Source organism: Coturnix japonica, chromosome Z (genome assembly GCF_054131305.1).
Source record: "Coturnix japonica strain WE chromosome Z, WE-NBRP24, whole genome shotgun sequence".
In the NCBI taxonomy this organism is placed as follows: domain Eukaryota; kingdom Metazoa; phylum Chordata; class Aves; order Galliformes; family Phasianidae; genus Coturnix; species Coturnix japonica.
Window position 1 is genome coordinate 66689155 of NC_140702.1, and position 24627 is coordinate 66713781.

General features: G+C 55.3%; 1 long non-coding RNA gene across 1 annotated transcript; it reads left to right on the forward strand.

The window, feature by feature from the left end:
• The first annotated feature begins 21149 nt into the window (after positions 1 to 21149).
• Positions 21150 to 24290, forward strand: LOC146754166 (uncharacterized). The gene is made up of 4 exons (XR_014939170.1): positions 21150 to 21347; positions 21529 to 22018; positions 22350 to 22486; positions 23858 to 24290. It is a non-coding gene; the product is annotated as an uncharacterized LOC146754166 (long non-coding RNA).
• The last annotated feature ends 337 nt before the right edge of the window (positions 24291 to 24627 follow it).

A 24627-nucleotide genomic window follows, 5' to 3' on the forward strand; every position in this document is an offset into this window, starting at 1 on the left:
GTTCTGCACTTTGGCTACAACAACCCCAGGCAGTGCTATAGGCTTGGAGCGGAGTGGGTGGAAGGAAACAGACTTGGGGGTGCTGATTGATGTTCAGCTGAACATGAGCTGACAGTGTGCCTGGGTGGCCAAGAAGGCCAACGGCATCCTGGCTTGCATGAAAAACAGTGTTATTAGCAGGAACAGGGAGGTAATTGCCCCCCTGAACTCAGCACTGGTGCGGCCGCAGCTCGAGTACTGTGTTCCGTTTTGGGCCCCTCACTGCAAGAAAGACATTGAGGCCCTGGAACGTGTTCAGAGGAGGGCTACGAAGCTGGTGAAGGGTCTGGAGCACAGGCCTTATGAGGAGCGGCTGAGGGAGCTGGGAATGTTCAGCGTGGAGAATAGGAGGCTCAGAGGAGACCTTATTGCTCTCTAACCCATGTCCCTCAGAGGATGGTGACTCCTCAGACTCCCTCAGCAGCCTGTGCCAATGCCATTGAAGACAGAGTTCAGGGCATCCATGCTGGGACAAGCAGAAGAGAACCACGGAGCTGTCGACTCCTCTACCAGCAGAGAACTGCATTGAGCGTGATAACAACCTTCTCCCAGATGGGCGGCTGCCTCACAGGCAGAATAATCTCATGCTCCAAACTGAGCAGGTGGGGTCTGAGCTCTGCCCTCAGAGAGAGAAGTGCAGTGCAGGCAGGCAGGCTGCCTGTGAAGGGCTGGCACTGGTGGCGGCTGGTGGTCCCCGCAGCCCCAAGGACAGATTGTCAGGGCTCCCAGGCAGGCAGGGGAGCCACAGAACAGCCCCCACAGAGCTGCACCTGCACGCAGCCACCTGAGAATGGGGGACTTCATCGAGCAACACAGGAACAATGTTGGTGGGACAGGAAGGCCCAGGAGATTTCCACAATGTCTGAGTGACCCCACGTTCATGTGACTGCAGGCTATCAAGCAATGCTTGCGACTGAGGAGATGGTGGCAGCGAGGAGCAGCAGCACCGGAGTCAGGTGAGTGTCCCGTGGGTCAGCACCACGACCCAGCCTTGTCCTGATTCACGCCAGGCAGGGATGGGCCCATGGGAGGAGCCCAGCCATGGAGCAGGACCTTGCACGCAGCACACTGGGCCAAGGGCATTCCCATCCTGCTGCGGCTCAGGCCCCCTCCCTTTTACAGATGCTGAGACACAGACACACAGGCCATGATGCTTCAGCTCCAGCCACAACCGCTGCAGCAAGGCGGACCAGGAGATGCAGCAGCTGGTGCTATCGGCGCAGTCTGAGCACGTGGCTACTCCAGGCCCTGGCTTCTGAGATGCTGACTGGAGGGTCCTGGCAAAGTTGGTGGAGCAGGGTAGCCTGTCCTGCTGCAGTTCCAATGCCCAACCTGAAAAGCAGCGCGGAGCATCAGCACCAGAGTCAGGTAAGTCCTTTGTGGGTCAGCCTCGATCTGCATGATTGCCCTGTTGTGTGCTAGGCCCACGGGAGGAGCCCAGCCCTGGAAGAGGTCCTCGTACACTGCAGGTCAGCCAGTTGGGCCAAGAGTGTCCCCATCGTGCTGTGGCTCAGGCTCCCTCCCTGCTTTGCAGGTGACAACAGACAGACGTATGGGCCAAAGTGCTGCTGCCCCAGCTGCAACCACTGCAGTAATACTGACCAGGATCTGCAGCAGCTGGTGCAGTCAGCACTGTGTGAGCCTGTCGACACCCTGGGCCCTGACTTCTAGGATACTGCCTGGAGGGACCTGGCGGAGCTGGTGGAGAGTGGCAGTCTGTCCTGCTGCAGCTCCGCCATTACCCACAACAAAGACCAGCATGGAACATAAGCTGCGGAGTCAGGTGACTCTTCTGTAGGTCAGCCCCAATCTGCATGATTGCCCTGATGTGTGCCAGGCCCACAGGAGGAGCCCAGCTCTGGAGCAGGACCTCGCACGCCACTGGATGGGCCAAGGGCATCCCCAATGTGCTGTGGCTCAGGCTCCCTCCCTGCTTTGCAGGTGACAACAGACAGACGTATGGGCCAAAGTGCTGCTGCCCCAGCTGCAACCACTGCAGTAATGCTGACCAGGATCTGCAGCAGCTGGTGCAGTCAGTACTGCCTGAGCCCGTCAGCAGACTGGGCCCTGACTTCTGGGATGCTGCCTGAAGGGATCTGGCGGAGCTGGTGGAGCAGGGCAGTCTGTCCTGCTGCAGCTCCGCAAATGCCCAGCCAGAAAACCAGCGCGGAGCATCAGCTCGTGAGTCAGGTAAGTCTTCTGTGGATCAGCCCCAATCTGCATGATTGCCCTGATGTGTGCCAGGCCCACAGGAGGAGCCCAGCTCTGGCCTGGGAACTGTCACACAGCAGGTCAGCCAAATGGGACAAGGTTGTCCCTGGTGCCCCATCCTGCTGTGGCTCAGGCCCCCTCCCTTTTATAGATGCTGAGACACAGAGGCATAGGCCACGGTGCTGCTGCTCCAGCAGGAACAGCTGCAGCAAGGCGGACCAGGAGCTGCACTGGCTGCTTCCCAGAGCCTCACTGTGCCAAGTTCATGTGCCTGCAGGCTTTCAAGCTATTCTTGCAACTGAGGACATAATGGCAGCGAGGAGCAGCAGCACCAAAGTCAGGTGAGTGTCCCATGGGTCAGCACCAAGCCACAGCCTTGTCCTGATTCACGCCAGGCAGGGATGGGCCCATGGGAGGAGCCCAGCCCTGGACTGGGAACTGGCACACTGCAGGTCGGCCAGATGGGACAAGGTTGTCCCTGGTGCCCCATCCTGGTGTGGCTCAGGCCCCCTCCCTTTTATAGATGCTGAGACACAGAGGCATAGGCCACGGTGCTGCTGCTCCAGCAGGAACAGCTGCAGCAAGGCGGACCAGGAGCTGCAGCAGCTGGTTCTATCAGCGCAGGCTGAGCACATGGCTACCCCAAGCCCTGGCTTCTGGGATGCTGCCTGGAGGGACCTTGCAAAGCTGGTGGAGCAGGGTAGCCTGTCCTGCTGCAGCTCCAATGCCCAGCCTGAAAACCAGCGCGGAGCATCAGCTCCAGAGTCAGGTGAGTCTTTGTGGGTCAGCCTTGATCTGCATGATTGCCCTGATGTGTGCTAGACCCATGGGAGGAGCCCAGCCCTGGAGGAGGACCTTGCACGCTGCAGGTCAACCAGTTGGGCCAAGTGTGTTCCCGTCTTGCTGTCGCTCAGGCTCTGTCCCTGCTTTGCAGGTGACAACAGACAGACGTATGGGCCAAAGTGCTGCTGCCCCAGCTGCAACCACTGCAGTAATGCTGACCAGGATCTGCAGCAGCTGGTGCAGTCAGCACTGCCTGAGCCCGTCAGCAGACTGGGCCCTGACTTCTGGGATGCTGCCTGAAGGGATCTGGCGGAGCTGGTGGAGCAGGGCAGTCTGTCCTGCTGCAGCTCCGCAAATGCCCAGCCAGAAAACCAGCGCAGAGCATCAGCTCGTGAGTCAGGTAAGTCTTCTGTGGATCAGCCCCAATCTGCATGACTGCCCTGATGTGTGCTAGGCCCATGGGACGAGCCCAGCCCTGGCCTGGGAACTGGCACACTGCAGGTTGGCCAGATGGGACAAGGTTGTCCCTGGTGCCCCATCCTGCTGTGGCTCAGAGCCCTCCCTTTTACAGATGCTGAGACACAGACGCATAGGCCACGGTGCTGCTTCTCCAGCTGCAACCGCTGCAGCCATGCTGACCAGGAGCTGCAGCAGATGTTGCTATTGGTGCTCCACTAATGGCCAGCCTGAAAACCAGCACGGAGCATCAGCTCCAGAGTCAGGTGAGTCCTTTGTGGGTCAGCCTCGATCTGCATGATTGCCTTGATGTGTGCTAGACTCATGGGAGGAGCCCAGCCCTGGAGCAGGACCTTGCACGATGCAGGTCAGCCAGTTGGGCCAAGAGTGTTCCTGTCTTGCTGTCGCTCAGGCTCCCTCCCTGCTTTGCAGGTGACAACAGACAGACGTATGGGCCAGAGTGCTGCTGCCCAGCTGCAACCACTACAGTAATACTGACCAGGAGCTGCAGCAGCTGGTGCAGTCAGCACTGTGTGAGCCCATCGGCAGTCTGGACCCTGACTTCTGGGATGCTGCCTGGAGGGACCTGGCAAAGCTGGTGGAGCAGGGTAGCCTGTCCTGCTGCAGCTCCAATGCCCAGCCAGAAAACAGGCGCGGAGCATCAGCTCCAGAGTCAGGTGAGTCTTTGTGGGTCAGCCTTGATCTGCATGATTGCCCTGATGTGTGCTAGGCCCATGGGAGGAGCCCAGCCCTGGAGGAGGACCTTGCACACTGCAGGTCAGCCAGTTGGGCCAAGAGTGTCCCCATCTTACTGTGGCTCAGGCTCCCTCCCTGCTTTGGAGGTGACGAGAGACAGATGTATGGGCCAAAGTGCTGCTGCCACAGCTGTAACCGCTGCTGCTGAGCTGAGCAGGAGCTGCAGCAGCTGGTGCAGTCAGCACTGCGTGAGCACATCGGCACTCTGGGCACTGACCATTGGGATGCTGCCTGGAGTGACCTGACAGAGGTGGTGGAGAGTGGCAGCCTGTCCTGCTGCTACTCTCAGGGTGTCCAGAGCTCAACCAGAAGAAGCAACAGAGCCCACACGTATTGTAGAACCCGGCCCCACTACCGGCCAGGTCTGATGGCAACGAAACCAGCCCAGACAAAGTTTCAAGGTGGCAGGGCAGCCAGCAGAGCAGGGGATCCCACCAAGGTCTGCTGGCCACAAGCAGAGCAGTGCATTGTGTGTGAGAGCATCGTCCTCCCAGACAGACAGATTGTCAGGGCTCCCAGGAAAGCAGGGGAGCCACGGAGCAGCTCCCACAGAGCTGCACCCGCATGCAGCCACCTGCAAATGGGGACTTCATCGAGCAACACAGGGACAACTTTGGTGGGACAGGAAGACCCGGGAGCTTTCCGCATTGTCTGAGTGCCCCCACGTGCTCTGGGGAGGCTGAAAGACAGTGGGATCAAAGAGAAATGGAGGGCCCCTCACCGTATTTCTCTCAAGCCAGACCAGCATAGGACGTACTGTGTGTGAGAACATCCTCCTCCCGGATGGACGACTCCCTCTGAGGCTGCATAATGTCATGCCCCTTCCAGGGAGGGTAGTAAATCCTCCAGGCCTTCGCACCATCAAGAAGGAGTTTCCTGGACGAACACCGTCCAAAAGATGCAGAGGGAGTCCAAGTAGTGTCTCTGACACGGAACAACACTTGAGGGTCTAGAAAGAAGGTAGGCCATTCACTGCTGAATGCATGGCTTCCTCGATGTAAAAAGGGAAGAGAAGCACAGTGCAGGTGACTCCTCCAGCCACCCACCCTCAGAGGACTGCACTGTGCACAGCATCACCCTTCTCCCAGATGGACGGTTGCCTCAGAGGCTGGACAATGTCGTGCACCTTCCAGGGAGGACCGTGTCTCCAGCAGCACTGTGCAGGAGCTACACAGAGCCTGCGGGATTGGCAGCAAGAGCAGCTCCAATCCGCAGAGGTGTTGCTGCTGGGACTTCTCATGGAGAAGAGAACTGGCAGTCTTCCTCTACCCTAAGAAGTGCAGGAAAAGGAAGCAGGCACTGTGATCACGACAACAGAGAAGAGATACGCACTGCTGTGCACACCTGCAAGCAGCCACCAGCAGAAGACTGCACAGTGCATGAGAACACCATTTTCCAAGATGGGCGGCTGCCTCAAATGCCAGGTAATCTTGTGCCCGCTCCATCAGGTAATCTTGTGTCTCCACCAGGCCTTCCCAGCTCTGCCAGAGAGTCGGGGCTTCCTCGGTGGGAAAAAGAGAAGAGAAGCACGGTGCAGTGAACTCCTCTACCCGGCCACCAGCAGAGGACTGCACTGTGCGAGAACATGCTCCTCCAAGTTGCTACAGATTACCACAGGAGGAAAGGGTACGTCAAGTACCCACAAGTTTACAGATGGGCTTTAGGTATATATGGCCTGTTTTTGGTGGCCGGGGTCTTTCTGCTTCGCACCCTGTGGCACCTACAGGTTGGGGAGTTTGAGGATGGGGTTATATGGGGCTGTGGGACTCAGGGCTGGGGCATTTGGAACCGGCTGCGCTGGCTGCTTCCCAGAGCCTCACTGTGCCAAGTTCATGTGCCTGCAGGCTTTCAAGCTATTTTTGCAACTGAGGACATAATGGCAGCGAGGAGCAGCAGCACCAAAGTCAGGTGAGTGTCCCATGGGTCAGCACCAAGCCCCAGCCTTGTCCTGATTCACGCCAGGCAGGGATGGGCCCATGGGAGGAGCCCAGCCCTGGCCTGGGAACTGGCACACTGCAGGTCGGCCAGATGGGACAAGGTTGTCCCATGGTGCCCCATCCTGGTGTGGCTCAGGCCCCCTCCCTTTTACAGATGCTGAGACACAGAGGCATAGGCCACGGTGCTGCTGCTCCAGCAGGAACAGCTGCAGCAATGCGGACCAGGAGCTGCAGCAGCTGGTTCTATCAGCGCAGCCTGAGCACATGGCTACTCCAAGCCCTGGCTTCTGGGATGCTGCCTGGAGGGACCTGGCAAAGCTGGTGGAGCAGGGTAGCCTGTCCTGCTGCAGCTCCAATGCCCAGCCTGAAAACCAGCGCGGAGCATCAGCTCCAGAGTCAGGTGAGTCTTTGTGGGTCAGCCTTGATCTGCATGATTGCCCTGATGTGTGCTAGGCCCATGGGAGGAGCTCAGCCCTGGAGCAGGACCTTGCACGCTGCAGGTCAGCCAGTTGGGCCAAGAGTGTTCCCGTCTTGCTGTCGCTCAAGCTCCGTCCCTGCTTTGCAGGTGACAACAGACAGACGTATGGGCCAAAGTGCTGCTGCCCCAGCTGCAACCACTACAGTAATACTGACCAGGATCTGCAGCAGCTGGTGCAGTCAGCACTGCCTGAGCCCGTCAGCAGACTGGGCCCTGACTTCTGGGATGCTGCCTGGAGGGATCTGGCGGAGCTGGTGGAGCAGGGCAGTCTGTCCTGCTGCAGCTCCGCAAATGCCCAGCCAGAAAACCAGCGCGGAGCATCAGCTCGTGAGTCAGGTAAGTCTTCTGTGGATCAGCCCCAATCTGCATGATTGCCCTGATGTGTGCCAGGCCCACAGGAGGAGCCCAGCCCTGGCCTGGGAACTGGCACACTGCAGGTCAGCCAAATGGGACAAGGTTGTCCCTGGTGCCCCATCCTGCTGTGGCTCAGGCCCCCTCTCTCTTACATATGCTGAGACACAGAGGCATAGGCCACGGTGCTGCTTCTCCAGCTGCAACCGATGCAGCCATGCTGACCAGGAGCCTGAAAACTAATGGCCAGCCTGAAAACTAGCACGGAGCATCAGCTCCAGAGTCAGGTGAGTCTTTTGTGGGTCAGCCTCGATCTGCATGATTGCCCTGATGTGTGCTAGACCCATGGGAGGAGCCCAGCCCTGGAGCAGGACATTGCACACTGCAGGTCAGCCAGTTGGGCCAAGAGTGTCCCCATCCTGCTGTGGCTCAGGCTCCCTCCCTGCTTTGGAGGTGACAACAGACAGATGTATGGGCCAAAGTGCTGCTGCCCCAGCTGTAATGCAGTGCTGCGTGGAGGTTGCTGGGTTGCTGTCATATTATCATAGACTGATAGAATGGCCTGGGATGAAATGGACCTCCAAGATCAGCTCTTTTCAGTCTCTCTTGCTATGTGCAGGGTCACCAACCACCAGACCAAGCTGCCCAGAGCTACATCCAGCCTGGCCTTGAATGCCTCCAGGGATGGGGCATCCACAGCCTCCTTGGGCAACCTATTGACAAACCACCTGGATGGGGTGCTCAGGGACATGATTTTGCAGTTGGACTGAATTCTTTCTAGGGTGCCAAGTGCCCAGGATAGTGTTTTGGACGGAGGCATGGAGCATGGGATATGTTTCCAGCCATCCAGTGGCCGCTTCCGTCCTTGGTTTGGGGTAGTGTGATATAATCAACGTGCCAGAAGGAGACAGAGATGGCTCACAGTTACAGTCCCAGACAAAGCAGTTTAGGTCCAGGGAAGATTCATTTATTACCAGCTAATAATGCAGTAGGATAGCAAGAAGAAAAAGCAGACTAAAAGCACTTTGCTTCTTTACCCTGTGTCTGCCTCAGGTACCTGAAGGGAAGATTGCAGCTGCACACCACAAGGATGGTTCTGGTTCCCAGGCTGGTGCACGCTTTCACTTGATGTGTAAGCTACAATTTTTTGAAGCATTTTTTCATTGTCCTCAGATTTATTTGTAACTTCTCCCACCAGCACACAGAGGGCAAGCACTGACTGGCTCCCATGTGGGCTGCGGGGCTGTGACCTCACAGAGGTGTCCCCACCCAAAGCACTGTGACCTCACAGCCGAATCTTTAGGAGCCAGTGACCAGCACCCCGCCTCTCTCAGTGCGGTTGTGACCGGCTTTGAGCGATGGTTGACAACAGCGTTCTTCTTGTCCCTACATACCATTTCTTCCTGGATGGCCTGTTTTTGGTGGCCGGGGTCTTTCTGCTTCACACCCTGTGGCACCTACAGGTAGGGGAGTTTGAGGATGGGGTTATATGGGGCTGTGGGACTCAGGGCTGGGGGATTTGGAACCGACTGCGGTGGCTGCTTCCCAGAGCCTCACTGTGCCACGTTCATGTGCCTGCAGGCTGTCAAGCTATTCTTGCGTCTGAGGAGATCATGGCAGAGAGGAGCAGCAGCACCAAAGTCAGGTGAGTGTCCCGTGGGTCAGCACCAAGCCCCAGCCTTGTCCTGATTCACGCCAGGCAGGGATGGGCCCATGGGAGGAGCCCAGCCCTGGACTGGGAACTGGCACACTGCAGGTCGGCCGGATGGGACAAGGTTGTCCCTGGTGCCCCATCCTGCTGTGGCTCAGGCCCCCTCCCTTTTACAGATGCTGAGACACAGACGCGCAGGCCATGGTGCTGCTCCAGCTGGAACAGCTGCAGCAAGGCAGACCAGGAGCTGCAGCGGCTGGTGCAGTCAGCACTGCGTAAGCCTGTCAGCAGTCTGGGCCCTGACTTCTGGAATGCTGCCTGGAGGGATCTGGAGGAGCTGGTGGAGCAGGGCAGTCTGTACTGCTGTAGCTCTGCCAATGCCCAGCCAGAAAACAAGCGCGGAGCATCAACTCGTGAGTCAGGTAAGTCTTTTGTGGATCAGCCCCAATCTACATGATTGCCCTGATGTGTGCTAGGCCCACGGGAGGAGCCCAGCCCTGGAGCAGGACCTTGCACTCTGCAGATTGGGCCAAGGGCATCCCCATCCTGCTGTGGCTCAGGTCCTCTCCCTGCTTTGCAGATGACAACAGACAGATGCGTGGGCCACGGTGCTGCTGCCCCAGATGCAACCGCTGCAGCAAGGCGGACCAGGAGCTGCAGCAGCTGGTGCAGTCAGCACTGCCTGAGCACATCGGCAGTCTGGGCCCTGAATTCTGGGATGCTGCCTGGAGGGATCTGGAGGAGCTTGTGGAGAGTGGCAGCCTGTCCTGCTGCAGCTCTTCTGGTGTCCAGAGCTCAACCAGAAGATACAACAGAGCCCACATGGACTGCAGAACCCAGCCCCACCGCCGGCCAGGTCTGATGGCAACAAAACCAGCCCAGACAATGTACCACGGTGGCAGGGCAGCCAGCAGAGCAGGGGATCCCACCGAGGTCTGCCGGCCACCTGCGGAGGAGTGCATTTTGCGCGAGGCCATCCTCCTCCCAGACGGACGGCTGCCTCAGAGGCCGGATAATCTCGAGCCCGTTCCAGAGTGGGCAGTGAATGCACCAGGCCTTCGCACAATCAAGAAGGAGTTTCCTGGACAAACACCATCCAGAAGACACACAGGGAGACCAAGTGGTCTCTCTGAAACGGAACGCTTGCAGGTCAAAAAAGAAGGTAGGCCATTCAGTGCAGTGTTGCAAGCAGGGCTTCCTCGGTGGGAAAAAAGAGAAGAGAAGCACGGCAGTGGTGGCTTCTCTACCCAGCCACCAGGAGATGACTGCACCGTGCATCTTCTCCCAGACGGGCGGCTGCCCCGGAGGCCAGATCATCTCGTGCCCCCTCCTCAGCAGGCTGTGTCTCCAACAGGCCTTCCCAGCAATGCCAGGCAGTCTTCGGAACGAGCAGCAAGGGAACAAGGGCAACAGGGAAGAGCTGCTGAGCGGCGTGCTGGGACCTGCTCCTGTTACAGACGGCGGCCACAGCAGGGGACAATTGTACATGACAGCATCCTGCGAACAGAGGTGGCAGTACGTTGGTGGGAGCAGAGGTGCCAGTGGGACTGATCGTCCGCGCGTGCACCGGTAGGAGGTGGCCCTGCAGGTTCCTGCACATCCCAAGGTGAATACAAGGCAGCAGCACTGGCAGCACCAACGGCTTCAGTGCTGGCAATGGAGGACGACGGCTGCCAAGGCAACATCACCAGTGTTGGAAGTGCGGAGAGACCTGGCCTCATATCGCCTCCTTCCCCTGGTGGACATCAAGGAGGCAGAGGGGCTGTGGGTGCCCACGGCTACTGTCATCAGCATCCACTTGGCTGTGGGAGGGTCACGTAAAGAAGAACGTAATGGAGGACCTGGTAAGGGCCAGCTCACAGAGTTCCATTCAGTCCTCTTGGGACGTGCGTGCGGGTTGGAGGAGGCCCAAGCTTTCCCCTTGCACCTCTGTGCCAAGCAGCGGCACATTGCAGGCCGGGGACCCATCTCGGCCTGTCAGCAACGGCTGCAGCGCCAATGGCCACTGGCCGGGCTCAGTCCAGCCTATTGCAGCCCAACAGCTAGAAGGCCGATGGCATCCTGCCTTATGTCAGCAATAGCGTGGGCAGCAGGAGTGGGGAAATAGGCGTCCCTCTGCATTCTGGCCTGGTGAGGACACCCCTCAAACACTGTGTTCTTTTTTGTGCTCCTCAGAACAGGAAAGTCCTCAAGGCCCTGGAGCGTGTCCAGAAAATAGCCACAAAGGCGGTGCGGGGTGTGGAGCAACGATCTGAGCGGGAGTGGATTAATGTGGAACCCGGAGGAGGGAGAAACACCCCCTTACAAAAAAGGTATTTAAGCACTGGAGGTGGTGCTGCGAGGAGGTGGCTGGGTTGCTGTCATAGTATCATAGAGTGATAGAATGGCCTGGGTTGAAAAGGACCTCAAAGATCATCTCTTTTCAGTCCCTCTTGCTATGTGCAGGGTCAGCAACCACCAGACCAGGCTGCCCAGAGCTACATCCAGCCTGGCCTTGAATGCCTCCAGGGATGGGGCATCCACAGCCTCCTTGGGCAACCTATTGACAAACCACCTGGATGGGGTGCTCAGGGACATGATTTTGCAGTTGGTTGTTGGAGTTAGAGTTGCATGGTTAGGTTGAGGTTGGAATTTATGATCTTGAAGGTTCTCAGGTTCCAACCTGAGCAGTTCTATGAATTCGGTATATAGCCATGCTTCTGATACAGGTCGCTTTCCAGGAAAAAATGTAAATGCTGTTGAGCTGTTGGCTGTTTTCTGATGAGCAAAGATACTGTAAGATAGGCAGTGTCTGTATCCACTGTTTGGGAAAGTGCAAGTGAGTCTGGAAGATGCTATCCTGTTTATCAGGCACAGGAGGGGACGATGTACACCGAGGACAAATATTTCAAAAGAAGCAGCCCAGAAGAATTGTACACAATAGTCCTGAAAAATGGGCTGAATTTTAGCAACATTTATTTGTTATACAACTGGAATTTCTCTAGTGTTATCAGGCAATGCTCTGCCAGGTTCTCTGCTCAGGCATCTGCATCCCCTTGGGTGCAAGGCATCCTTCATGTACTTTAGCCACACAGAGAGATGAAATCTATTGGCTCCAAGGGGCAAGGAAAGGGTTATGAAATTACACTGAGGAGGCATCTGCGCAGCTCTCAACAGGGCTCCAGCCTGCAGCTCTCCAGGAGGTGTGAGAAGCTGATCTGATGGCTCCCTCTGGCTGCAGGCTCTGCGAGTGAATCTGTAGAAAATGCATCCTGTAGCTGCTCCATTCCTGCAGTCATCAGAAGTGTTGGGGAATCTGTTTCTTTTCCATATCTACAAAAATTCTGCTACACATCTTTGTCTTTGGAGTTTTGGGGCAATGCAGAAAGAAGGAGTTGGTACTGATCTGTTCATCACCCAGAGATTCTTAGGGAACAGATGAGATGGTGGATCCTCATTTCAAGCCAGTCTAAGCAATAGCTTTGCCAATGCATTTGGGTTGTGAGAAGGCAGAGGGGCTCAGTTCTTTCCTTTTGACCTCTAGGTGGGGTGGGGGAGAGGGTGAATATTCTCCACTTCTCAACACCCAATACACCAGGGCTGGACACTGTATCCAGTAATCTGAGTAATCAGGAGAGAGTTCTGCAGGAACCACTGAGACACGGGGGCTGGAGTTAATGCCACGTGATGAGAGACTTTGGAGTTGGGCTTTTTCAGCTTTGAAAAGAGATGGTTCTGGAGGACTTAAGACGACCCCCTAACAGCTGTGAGGAGATTATTAAGAAGATGGAATCAGGCTTTTAATGGAGGTGCAGCTCAGGAGGAACAGGCTAACTTTGAGGGTATTCCCTAAGTTACCCACTGGGAGAGGGGCCCAGAGAGGTTGTGGGATCTCTGACTTTGGAAGTTTTCAAGACTCTGATGTGCAGAATGCTGAGCAGCCTGGTTTGATACCATCACTGTCACAGCTTTGTGAAGAAGGTTGGACTAGAGACCTCCTGAGGTCCTCTCCAGCCTGGACAGGATTGTGAATCTATTAAAGGAGTGGGAATCTTAAAATCATAGAATCACAAGGTTGAAAAGGACCTACAAGGTCATCATTACATCACCATTACTACCACAAACTACTAAACCATATCTCGTAGGTACTCATCTGGACACCACCTGAACACTGCCAGGGACGATGATTCCACCGCCTTCCTGGTCAAAGAAGAAGAACCAGGAGAAGTCTGGATGAGCTGACAAAGCATGCGTGGGAAAGCCGCCAAGCACCTCAGCCACCTGGTGTGGAGAAGCCCCCTCATCTGCAGCAAGAAGATACACCCTCTTGTCATGGTCAAAGATGAGGACATGGTCGGTGCTGCAGGTTCCTTGGGTCCCCTGATCTGTACAGGGTTCCCAGTGATCCTCTGGCAGCTCTCCTGGATGGAAAGCCCCTGATTTTATGCTACCCGCCTTTCAGGAAAATGTTTATTTTCCCAAACAACAACAGAGGATAATTGAAATATCTTTTCCTATTCTCTCCCCTCCCACCCCTCACCCCCAAGTTGTGCTCCTCATTGTAAATAAATTATTTGACCCTAAAATCTCCCCTCTGGAGGTCTCATCAATGTTTCTGGTTTAACTGACTTTGGGTTTTGGGGTCAACATGTCCTGTTTGCATTATCAACAGAAGCCTGAGGTTGTCATGGATGGGAGGCCACACTGTGCTGGAGAAGGGATGGATGAGATTTACTCTAGCCAAGGTGCTCGGATATGACAGCCAGCAGGCTCCTGAGCCCAGACCTTTCAGATCACTGCTTTCAGGGCTGTTGTTGGCTTTGCTCACTCTACATCCTGCCAAAAGCCAGCCGTGCTTAGCCTGAGCTTTGTGCTTTCCTGCAGTATGAGCATTGCACTTTGCCTTCAAAACCATGTGCCGGCAGGGAACAAGGTGCTGGCACAGCTGTAGTGATGCCAAATGTCTGCAGCCACATAAGCCTGCTGGTAAATCGCCCTGCTTGTGCTGTGCTGATAGTGGGGTGGGTGAGGGGCCTTGTGGAAGGGAAGGGGAGAACAGATCATGGTGTGCTGTGTGACTGGAGCTGAAGCAAGTTTGCTCAGGTCTTTTTGCTGCACAGTACACGGGCTGTGTGCTCTGCTCCTTCCCCTTCGTTGACACATCTGGCAGGAGCCACCGTGTGTTCCCAAGTCTCATGCGCATCAGGGCAGTCCCAGCCTCCTGCCATGCTCTTGCAGGCAAACTGTCCTGGAAAATGTCTTCCTTGCCTCAGTAGCAGCAATACTAGCAGGAGTGTTCCCACCACGCTCAGAGGGAAGATCACATTTCAGCCACAATCCCCTCTTTGACAAGCATCTGTCTTCTCTCTCAGCTCTTCCTCACCACCACCCATCAAATGGGGACTTGACACTGAACTTCTGGTAAGGGTCAGTTTGTCAACTGTCCATCACACACTACAGTCAACCAGGGCCCCTTCTGTCCTAGCACAGCCAGCTCTGCTGACAAACACTGTCCAGAAGACACACAGGGAGACCAAGTGGTCTCTCTGAAATGGAACAACACTTGCAGGTCAAGAAAGAAGGAAGCCCATTCAGTGTTGCAAGCAGGGCTTCCTCGGTGGGAAAAAGAGAACAGAAGCACGGCGGTGGTGGCTTCTCTACCCAGCCACCAGGAGAGGACTGCACCGTGCATCTTCTCCCAGACGGGCGGCTGCCCCGGAGGCCAGATCATCTCGTGCCCCCTCCTCAGCAGGCTGTGTCTCCAACAGGCCTTCCCAGCAATGCCAGACAGTCTTCGGAACGAGCAGCAAGGGAACAAGGGCAACAGGGAAGAGCTGCTGAGCGGCGTTCTGGGACCTGCTCCTGTTACAGACGGCCGCCACAGCAGGGGACAATTGTACAGGACAGCATCCTGCGAACAGAGGTGGCAGTACGTTGGTGGGAGCAGAGGTGCCAGTGGGACTGATCGTCTGCATGTGCACCAGTAGTTCTCTTAGTGCACAGCACAGTGAGACCAGCAGCAACAGCACCTTCACGTCTGACTACTGAAGATGATGGCAGAAGTGCAGCCAGCCAGCATCTGAGCTCTGCCCTCAGTGTGAGAAGTGAGTGAAGGGCTGGCACTGGTGGCGGCTGGTGGTCCCCGCAGCCCCCAGGACAGATTGTCAGGGCTCCCAGGCAGGCAGGGGAGCCACAGAGCAGCCCCCACAGAGCTGCACCTGCACGCAGCCACCTGAGAATGGGGGACTTCATCGAGCAACACAGGGACAACGTTGGTGGGACAAGAAGGCCCAGGAGATTTCCACAATGTCTGAGTGACCCCACGTTCATGTGACTGCAGGCTATCAAGCAATGCTTGCGACTGAGGAGATGGTGGCAGCGAGGAGCAGCAGCACCGGAGTCAGGTGAGTGTCCCGTGGGTCAGCACCACGACCCAGCCTTGTCCTGATTCACGTCAGGCAGGGATGGGCCCATGGGAGGAGCCCAGCCATGGAGCAGGACCTTGCACACTGCAGGTCAGCCAGTTGGGCCAAGAGTTTCCCCATCCTGCTGTGGCTCAGGCCCCCTCCCTGCTTTGGAGGTGACGACAGACAGATGTATGGGCCAAAGAGAGGCTGCCACAGCTGCAAACTGCAGCAGAGCTGACCAGGAGCTGCAGCAGCTGGTGCAGTCAGCACTGCCTGAGCACATCGGCACTCTGGGCACTGACTTCTGGGATGCTGCCTGGAGGGACCTGGCAGAGCTGGTGGAGAGTGGCAGCCTGTCCTGCTGCCACTCTCAGGGTGTCCAGAGCTCAACCAGAAGAAGCAACAGAGCCCACACGAATTGCAGAACCCAGCCCCACTACCGGCCAGGTCTGATGGCAACGAAACCAGCCCAGACAAAGTTCCAAGGTGGCAGGGCAGCCAGCAGAGCAGGGGATCCCACCAAGGTCTGCTGGCCACCAGCAGAGGATTGCATTGTGCGTGAGAACATCCTCCTCCCAGACAGACAGATTGTCAGGGCTCCCAGGAAAGCAGGGGAGCCTTGGAGCAGCCCCCACAGGGCTGCACCTGCATGCAGCCACCTGCAAATGGGGACTTCATCGAGCAGCACAGGGACAACGTTGGTGGGACAGCAATGCCCAAGAGCTTTCCGTGTTGTCTGAGTGCCCCCACGTGCTTTGGGGGGCTGAAAGACAGGGGGAAGAAAGAGAAATGCAGGGAAGCCAAACCAGCAGAGGACGCACTGTGTGTGAGAGTATCCTGATCCTGGATGGACGGCTGCCTCTGAGGCCGCATAATGTTGTGCCCCTTCGAGGGAGAGTGGTAAATCGTCCAGGCCTTCGCACCGTCAAGAGGGATTTTCCAGGACAAACAGCCTTGAAAAGATGCAGAGGAAGACCAAGTTGTGTCTCTGACAAGGAACAATGCTTACAGGTCCAGAGGGAATGCAGGCCACTCAGAGTCAGAACCGGCTTCCTCGGTGGGAAAAGGAGAAGCACAGTGCAGGTGGCTCCTCCAGCCGCCCACCAGCAGAGGACTGCACTGTGCACAGAATCACCCTTCTCCCAGATGGACGGCTGCCTCAGAGGCCAGGTAATCTCGTGCCCGCTTCTGAGCAGGTGGGGTCTGCGCCTGGTCTTCCCAGCTCTGCCAGAGAGTTGGGGCTTCCTCGGTGGGGAAAAGAGAAGAACGGTACATTGATCTCCTCTACGCAGCCACCAGCAGAGGACCAGCAGAGGACTGCACTGTGTGTGTGAACATCCACCTCCCAGATGCTATAGATTACCGCAGGAGGAAAGGGTACTTCAAGGACCCACAAGGGTACAGATGGGCTTTGGGTATAACTGCCTTGGAGACACACAACAATTATCTACTAACCTCTGAGATGACCTCTCTCAGTCTCTCAGAGGGCACTTCTGCTGCTAAGAGTAGATACAGAGAGCATCCTCTAACAGCTACCAGCAGGAAAGCATATATACAGTAACTATTGGGAGGATGCCTCCAGTTTCTAGTAGCTACACCTAGAGGTAGTTTTACAGCACCTGCTGTTAGTATAAATCAGCCTGAGGATCTGTTGAAGCATCCAGAGTAGCATTTTGTGTAACATCAAGCATAGCAGAGGTGTTCTCTCCCTATAGGTCTGATTAGTGGACACAGTGTTTCTGGACAACCCTGGGGATGGGCCTGTGTAATCTGCTTGAGCAGACTGGTTGGACAAGAAGATCTCCAGAGGTCCCTTCCATCTTCAGCTGTTCTGTGATTCAGTAATTCTGCAGGAGTCAAGTTTCGGAGACTTTACTAGGCATCAATGACACGAGGCCGGGAAGATCCAGGTATGCTGCAGTTTAACCCAGCCTGTAGCTACAAAACACACAGTCACTGCCCGGCCTCCCAGTGGGATGGGAGAGAGAATCAGAAAAATACAACAACCTGGAACTTGCAGGTTGAGATAAAAACTATTTACTAAGACAGAACAAGGAAGGGGAGAAAAGAATAGTAGTTATGATTAATAGAATGGAGTGTGATGTTGAAGTGTTGTGTGCTGAATCCACTTCTGGTTCTGTCAGAATTCATTCTTCCTTAACCTGGGTACTCCTTACTGTAATGCCATTAGTGAGGGGTATGGGAATCATAGGAATAATAATATGCGGCATTATACAGCAAGCAGCATCATACAATTCAAATTCTTGGCTGTTCTCCCCCGACATCACATCCTCTTCCAAGTACACACTGGACATCCCCATCCTTCCACATTTCCCACCAAGTGCATGCAGATCCTTGAGCAGAAGCAATCCCACGGATGGGCTTGCTTTTGCCCGAGGCAGGAACAACCCTGACCGGCTTGCCCAGCATGTTGTTCAAGTGCACTGCAGGGACTTGATCCCTTTGTACCATACACAGGAGGCTTGACTGGCAGATCCCCTAATGCGGCCATTTGGCAGATCTGAGCTCCTTGCTGGGTAAAGAACTGGCTGGAGGGCCAGGCCCAGAGAGTGGCGGTGAATGGAGTTAAATCCAGCTGGCGACCGCTCAGTAGTGGTGTTGCCCAGGGGTCGTTGTTGGGACCCGTCCTCTTCCGTATCTTTATTGATGACCTGGACGAGGGCACTGAGTGCACCCTCAGTAAGTTTGCAGATGACACCAAGTTGGCAGGAAGTGTGGATCTGCCTGGGGGTGGCAAGGCCCTACAGAGGGATCTGGACAGGCTGCGTCACTGGGCAGCAGCCAATGGGATGAGGTTCAGTGCAACCACGTGCCTGGTCCTGCATTTTGACCACTGCAACTGCAGGCAACGCTACAGGCTTGGGGCAGAGCAGCTGGAAGATGCTCAGCTGAACATGAGCCATCAGTGAGTGAGCCCAGGTGGCCAAGAACATGTCCAGAGAAGGGCAGTGAAGCTGGCAAGGGGTCTGGAGCACAGAGCTTAGGGGGAGCAGCTGAGAGAGCTGGGACTGTTCAGCCTGGAGGAGGCTCAGGGAACACCTCTCTATTGCTCTCTATAACTATCTGAAGGGAGGTTGTAGTGAGCTGACGGTCGGCCTCTCCTCTCGTGTTACTAGTGATAGGACCAGAGGGAATGGCCTCCAGTTGTGCCAGGGGAGATGCAGTCTGGACGTTAGGGAATTTTCTTTAGGATTCAAGAAAAGATCCTTTTTGTCAGGATATTTCTGGTCAGGCACTGGAACGGTCTGTCCAGAGAGGTTGTGCAGACACACCTGCCCCAGAGGTGTTCAAGGATCATTTAAACATTGTGTTGAGGGACGTGGTTTAGTGGGAACTATTGGTGGCAGGAGAACAGTTGGACTGGATGATCTTGTAGATCTTTACCAACCTTGGTGATTCTATAATTCTCTAAGATCTCCTTAAGAGCAGCCCTACAGAGAAGGACTTGGGGGTCCTGGTGGACAAGAAACTAGACATGATCCATCAGTGTGTGCCCGCAGCCCAGAAGGGCAGCTGTGTTCTGGGCTGCATTAAAAAGGGGGTGGCCAGCAGGGACAGGGAGGTGACTGTTCTCCTCTGCTCAGCTCTTGTGAGGTCCCATCTGCAGTACTGAGTTCTGGCCTGGAGCCCCAAACACAAGAAAGACATGGAGCTCTTGGATCGAGTCCAGAGGAGGGTCTGAGGATGACCCTCTCCTGTGAAAAAGGGTTAGGGAACTGAGCTTTTTTAGTGTGGAGAAGAGAAGGCTCTGGGGAGAGCTCCTTGCCTTCCAGTATTTGAAGGGAGTGTATAAACAGGAGGGGGAATGGCCATTTACGAGGGTTGATAGTGATAGGACAAGGGGGAATGGGTTTCAACTGAGGTGGGGGAGGTTTAGGTGCGATATTAGGAGGATGTTTTTCACACAGAGGGTGGGGATGCACTGGAACACGTTGCCCAAGGAGGCTGTGGATGCCTCATCCCAGCAGGCATTCAAGGCCAGGCTGGATGTGGCTCTGGGCAGCCTGGTCTGCTGGCTGGCGACCCTGCATATAGCAGGGTCTTTAAGGTTCTTTTCAACCCAGACCATTCAGTGATTCTACAATTCTTTGACTTCATGTTTCTGTGATTCTGTGATTCTTTGATCCCCGTGTGGGCTCTGCTGGTGCATGACAGAGAATGTGATATACCCACTTAAAGCCACGCTCTTTGGCACAGCTGTTGGTCAGCTTATTTCAGAAATGAGTCCGGTTGGACTGAATTCTTTCTAGGGTGCCGAGTGCCCAGGATAGTGTTTTGGATGGAGGCATGGAGCATGGGATATGTTTCCAGCCATCCAGTGGTCGCTTCCATCCTTGGTTTGGGGTAGTGTGATATAATCAACGTGCCAGAAGGAGACAGAGATGGCTCACAGTTACAGTCCCAGACAAAGCAGTTTAGGCCCAGGGAAGATTCATTTATTACCAGCTAATAATGCAGTAGGATAGCAAGAAGAAAAAGCAGACTAAAAGCACTTTGCTTCTTTACCCTGTGTCTGCCTCAGGTATCTGAAGGGAAGATTGCAGCTGCACACCACAAGGATGGTTCTGGTTCCCAGGCTGGTGCACGCTTTCACTTGATGTTTAAGCTACATTTTTTTGAAGCAATTTTCATTATCCACAGGTTTATTTGTAACTTCTCCCACCAGCACACAGAGGGCAAGCACTGACTGGCTCCCATGTGGGCTGCGGGGCTGTGACCTCACAGAGGTGTCCCCACCCAAAGCACTGTGACCTCACAGCCGAATCTTTAGGAGCCAGTGACCAGCACCCCGCCTCTCTCAGTGCGGTTGTGACCGGCTTTGAGCGATGGTTGACAACAGCGTTCTTGTCCCTACATACCATTTCTTCCTGGATGGCCTGTTTTTGGTGGCTGGGGTCTTTCTGCTTCACACCCTGTGGCACCTACAGGTAGGGGAGCTTGAGGATGGGGTTATATGGGGCTGTGGGACTCAGGGCTGGGGGATTTGGAACCGACTGCGCTGGCTGCATCCCAGAGCCTCACTGTGCCACATTCATGTGCCTGCAGGCTGTCAAGCTGTTATTGCGTCTGAGGAGATCATGGCAGAGAGGAGCAGCAGCACCAAAGTCAGGTGAGTGTCCCATGGGTCATCACCAAGCCCCAGCCTTGTCCTGATTCACGCCAGGCAGGGATGGGCCCATGGGAGGAGCCCAGCCCTGGACTGGGAACTGGCACACTGCAGGTCGGCCGGATGGGACAAGGTTGTCCCTGGTGCCCCATCCTGCTGTGGCTCAGGCCCCCTCCCTTTTACAGATGCTGAGACACAGACGCGCAGGCCATGGTGCTGCTCCAGCTGGAACAGCTGCAGCAAGGCGGACCAGGAGCTGCAGCGGCTGGTGCAGTCAGCACTGCGTAAGCCTGTCGGCAGTCTGGGCCCTGACTTCTGGAATGCTGCCTGGAGGGATCTGGAGGAGCTGGTGGAGCAGGGCAGTCTGTACTGCTGTAGCTCTGCCAATGCCCAGCCAGAAAACAAGCGCGGAGCATCAACTCGTGAGTCAGGTAAGTCTTTTGTGGATCAGCCCCAATCTACATGATTGCCCTGATGTGTGCTAGGCCCACGGGAGGAGCCCAGCCCTGGAGCAGGACCTTGCACTCTGCAGATTGGGCCAAGGGCATCCCCATCCTGCTGTGGCTCAGGTCCCCTCCCTGCTTTGCAGATGAGAACAGACAGATGCGTGGGCCACGGTTCTGCTGCCCCAGCTGCAACCGCTGCAGCAAGGCGGACCAGGAGCTGCAGCAGCTGGTGCAGTCAGCACTGCCTGAGCACATCGGCACTCTGGGCCCTGAATTCTGGGATGCTGCCTGGAGGGATCTGGAGGAGCTTGTGGAGAGTGGCAGCCTGTCCTGCTGCAGCTCTTCTGGTGTCCAGAGCTCAACCAGAAGATACAACAGAGCCCACATGGACTGCAGAACCCAGCCCCACCGCCGGCCAGGTCTGATGGCAACAAAACCAGCCCAGACAATGTACCACGGTGGCAGGGCAGCCAGCAGAACAGGAGATCCCACCGAGGTCTGCCGGCCACCTGCAGAGGAGTGCATTGTGCGCGAGGCCATCCTCCTCCCAGACGGACGGCTGCCTCAGAGGCCGGATAATCTCGAGCCCCTTCCAGAGTGGGCAGTGAATGCACCAGGCCTTCGCACAATCAAGAAGGAGTTTTCTGGACAAACACCATCCAGAAGACACACAGGGAGACCAAGTGGTCTCTCTGGAAAGGAACGCTTGCAGGTCAAGAAAGAAGGTAGGCCATTCAGTGTTGAAAGCAGGGCTTCCTTGGTGGGAAAAAGAGATGCACGGCGGTGGTGGCTTCTCTACCCAGCCACCAGGAGAGGACTGCAGCGTGCATCTTGTCCCAGACGGGCGGCTGCCCCGGAGGCCAGATCATCTCGTGCCCCCTCCTAAGCAGGCTGTTTCTCTAACAGGCCTTCCCAGCTCTGCCAGACAGTCTTCGGAAGGGGCAGCAAGGGAGCAAGGGCAACAGGGAAGAGCTGCTAAGCGGCGTGCTATGACCTGCTGCTGTTACTGACGGCGGCCACAGCAGGGGACAATTGTACATGACAGCATCCTGCGAACAGAGGTGGCAGTAAGTTGGTGGGAGCAGAGGTGCCAGTGGGACTGATCGTCCTCACGTGCACCGGTCAGAGGTGGCCCTGCAGGTTCCTGCACATCCCAAGGTGAATACAAGGCAGCAACACAGGCAGCACCAACGGCTTCAGTGCTGGCAATGGAGGACGACGGCTGCCAAGCCAACATCACCAGTGTTGGAAGTGCGGAGAGACCTGGCCCCATATCGCCTCCTTCCCCTGGCGGACATCAAGGAGACAGAGGGGCTGTGGGTGCCCACAGCTTCTGTCATCAGCATTCACTTGGCTGTGGGAGGGTCACGTAAAGAAGAACGTAATGGAGGACCTGGTAAGGGCCAGCTCACAGAGTTCCATTCAGTCCTCTTGGGACGTGCGTGTGGGTTGGAGGAGGCCCAAGCTTTCCCCTTGCACCTGTGTGCCAAGCAGCGGCACATTGCAGGCCAGGGACCCATCTCGGGCTGTCAGCAACGCCCGCAGCCCCAATGGCCACTGGCTGGGCCCAGTCCAGCCTATCGCAGCCCAACAGCCAGAAGGCCGATGGCATCCTGCCTTATGTCAGCAATAGCGTGGGCAGCAGGAGCGGGGAAATGGGCATCCCTCTGCATTCTGGTCTGGTGAGGACACCCCTTAAACACTGTGTTCTCTTTTATGCTCCTCAGAACAGGAAAGTCCTCGAGGCCCTGGAGCGTGTCCAGAAAAAAGCCACAAAGGCGATGCGGCTTGTGGAGCAATGATCTGAGCGGGAGTGGATTAATGTGTAACCGGGAGGAGGGAGAAACACCCCTTTACTAAAAAGGTATTTAAGCACTGGAGGTGGTGCTGCGGGGAGGTGGCTGGGTTGCTGTCATAGTATCATAGAGTGATAGAATGGCCTGGGTTGAAAAGGACCTCAAAGATCATCTCTTTTCAGTCTCTCTTGCTATGTGCAGGGTCAGCAACCACCAGACCAGGCTGCCCAGAGCTACATCCAGCCTGGCTTTGAATGCCTCCAGGGATGGGGCATCCACAGCCTCCTTGGGCAACCTATTGACAAACCACCTGGATGGGGTGCTCAGGGACATGATTTTGCAGTTGGTTGTTGGAGTTAGGGTTGCATGCTTAGGTTGAGGTTGGAATTTATGATCTTGAAGGTTCTCAGGTTCCAACCTGAGCAGTTCTATGAATTCGGTATATAGCCATGCTTCTGATACCGGTCGCTTTCCAGGAAGAAATGTAAATGCTTCTGAGCTGTTGGCTGTTTTCTGATGAGCAAAGATACTGTAAGATAGGCAGTGTCTGTATCCACTGTTTGGGAAAGTGCAAGTGAGTCTGGAAGATGCTATCCTGTTTATCAGGCACAGGAGGGGACGATGTACACCGAGGACAAATATTTCAAAAGAAGCAGCCCAGAAGAATTGTACACAATAGTCCTGAAAAATGGGCTGAATTTTAGCAACATTTATTTGTTATACAACTGGAATTTCTCTAGTGTTATTAGGCAATGCTCTGCCAGGTTCTCTGCTCAGGCATCTGCATCCCTTGGGTGCAAGGCATCCTTCATGTACTTTAGCCACACAGAGAGATGAAATCTATTGGCTCCAAGGGGCAAGGAAAGGGTTATGAAATTACACTGAGGAGGCATCTGCGCAGCTCTCAACAGGGCTCCAGCCTGCAGCTCTCCAGGAGGTGTGAGAAGCTACTGAGACACGGGCTGGAGTTAATGCCACGTGATGAGAGACTTTGGAGTTGGGCTTGTTCAGCTTTGAAAAGAGATGGTTCTGGAGGACTAGAGATGACCCCCTAACATCTGTGAGGAGATTATTAAGAAGATGGAATCAGGCTTTTAATGGAGGTGCAGCTCAGGAGGAACAGGCTAACTTTGAGGGTATTCCCTAAGTTACCCACTGGGAGAGGGGCCCAGAGAGGTTGTGGGATCTCTGACTTTGGAAGTTTTCAAGACTCTGATGTGCAGAATGCTGAGCAGCCTGGTTTGATACCATCACTGCCACAGCTTTGTGAAGAAGGTTGTACTAGTGACCTCCTGAGGTCCTCTCCAGCCTGGACAGGATTGTGAATCTATTAAAGGAGTGGGAATCTTAAAATCATAGAATCACAAGGTTGAAAAGGACCTACAAGGTCATCATTACATCACCATTACTACCACAAGCTACTAAACCATATCTCGTAGGTACTCATCTGGACACCACCTGAACACTGCCAGGGACGATGATTCCACCGCCTTCCTGGTCAAAGAAGAAGAAGAACCAGGAGAAGTCTGGATGAGCTGACAAAGCATGCGTGGGAAAGCCGCCAAGCACCTCAGCTACCTGGTGTGGAGAAGCCCCCTCATCTGCAGCAAGAAGATACACCCTCTTGTCATGGTCAAAGATGAGGACATGGTCGGTGCTGCAGGTTCCTTGGGTCCCCTGATCTGTACAGGGTTCCCAGTGATCCTCTGGCAGCTCTCCTGGATGGAAAGCCCCTGATTTTATGCCACCTGCCTTTCAGGAAAATGTTTATTTTCCCAAACAACAACAGAGGATAACTGAAATATCTTTTCCTATTCTCTCCCCTCCCACCCCTCACCCCCAAGTTGTGCTCCTCATTGTAAATAAATTATTTGACCCTAAAATCTCCCCTCTGGAGGTCTCATCAATGTTTCTGGTTTAACTGACTTTGGGTTTTGGGGTCAACATGTCCTGTTTGCATTATCAACAGAAGCCTGAGGTTGTCATGGATGGGAGGCCACGCTGTGCTGGAGAAGGGATGGATGAGATTTACTCTAGCCAAGGTGCTCGGATATGACAGCCAGCAGGCTCCTGAGCCCAGACCTTTCAGATCACTGCTTTCAGGGCTGTTGTTGGCTTTGCTCACTCTACATCCTGCCAAAAGCCAGCTGTGCTTAGCCTGAGCTTTGTGCTTTCCTGCAGTATGAGCATTGCACTTTGCCTTCAAAAC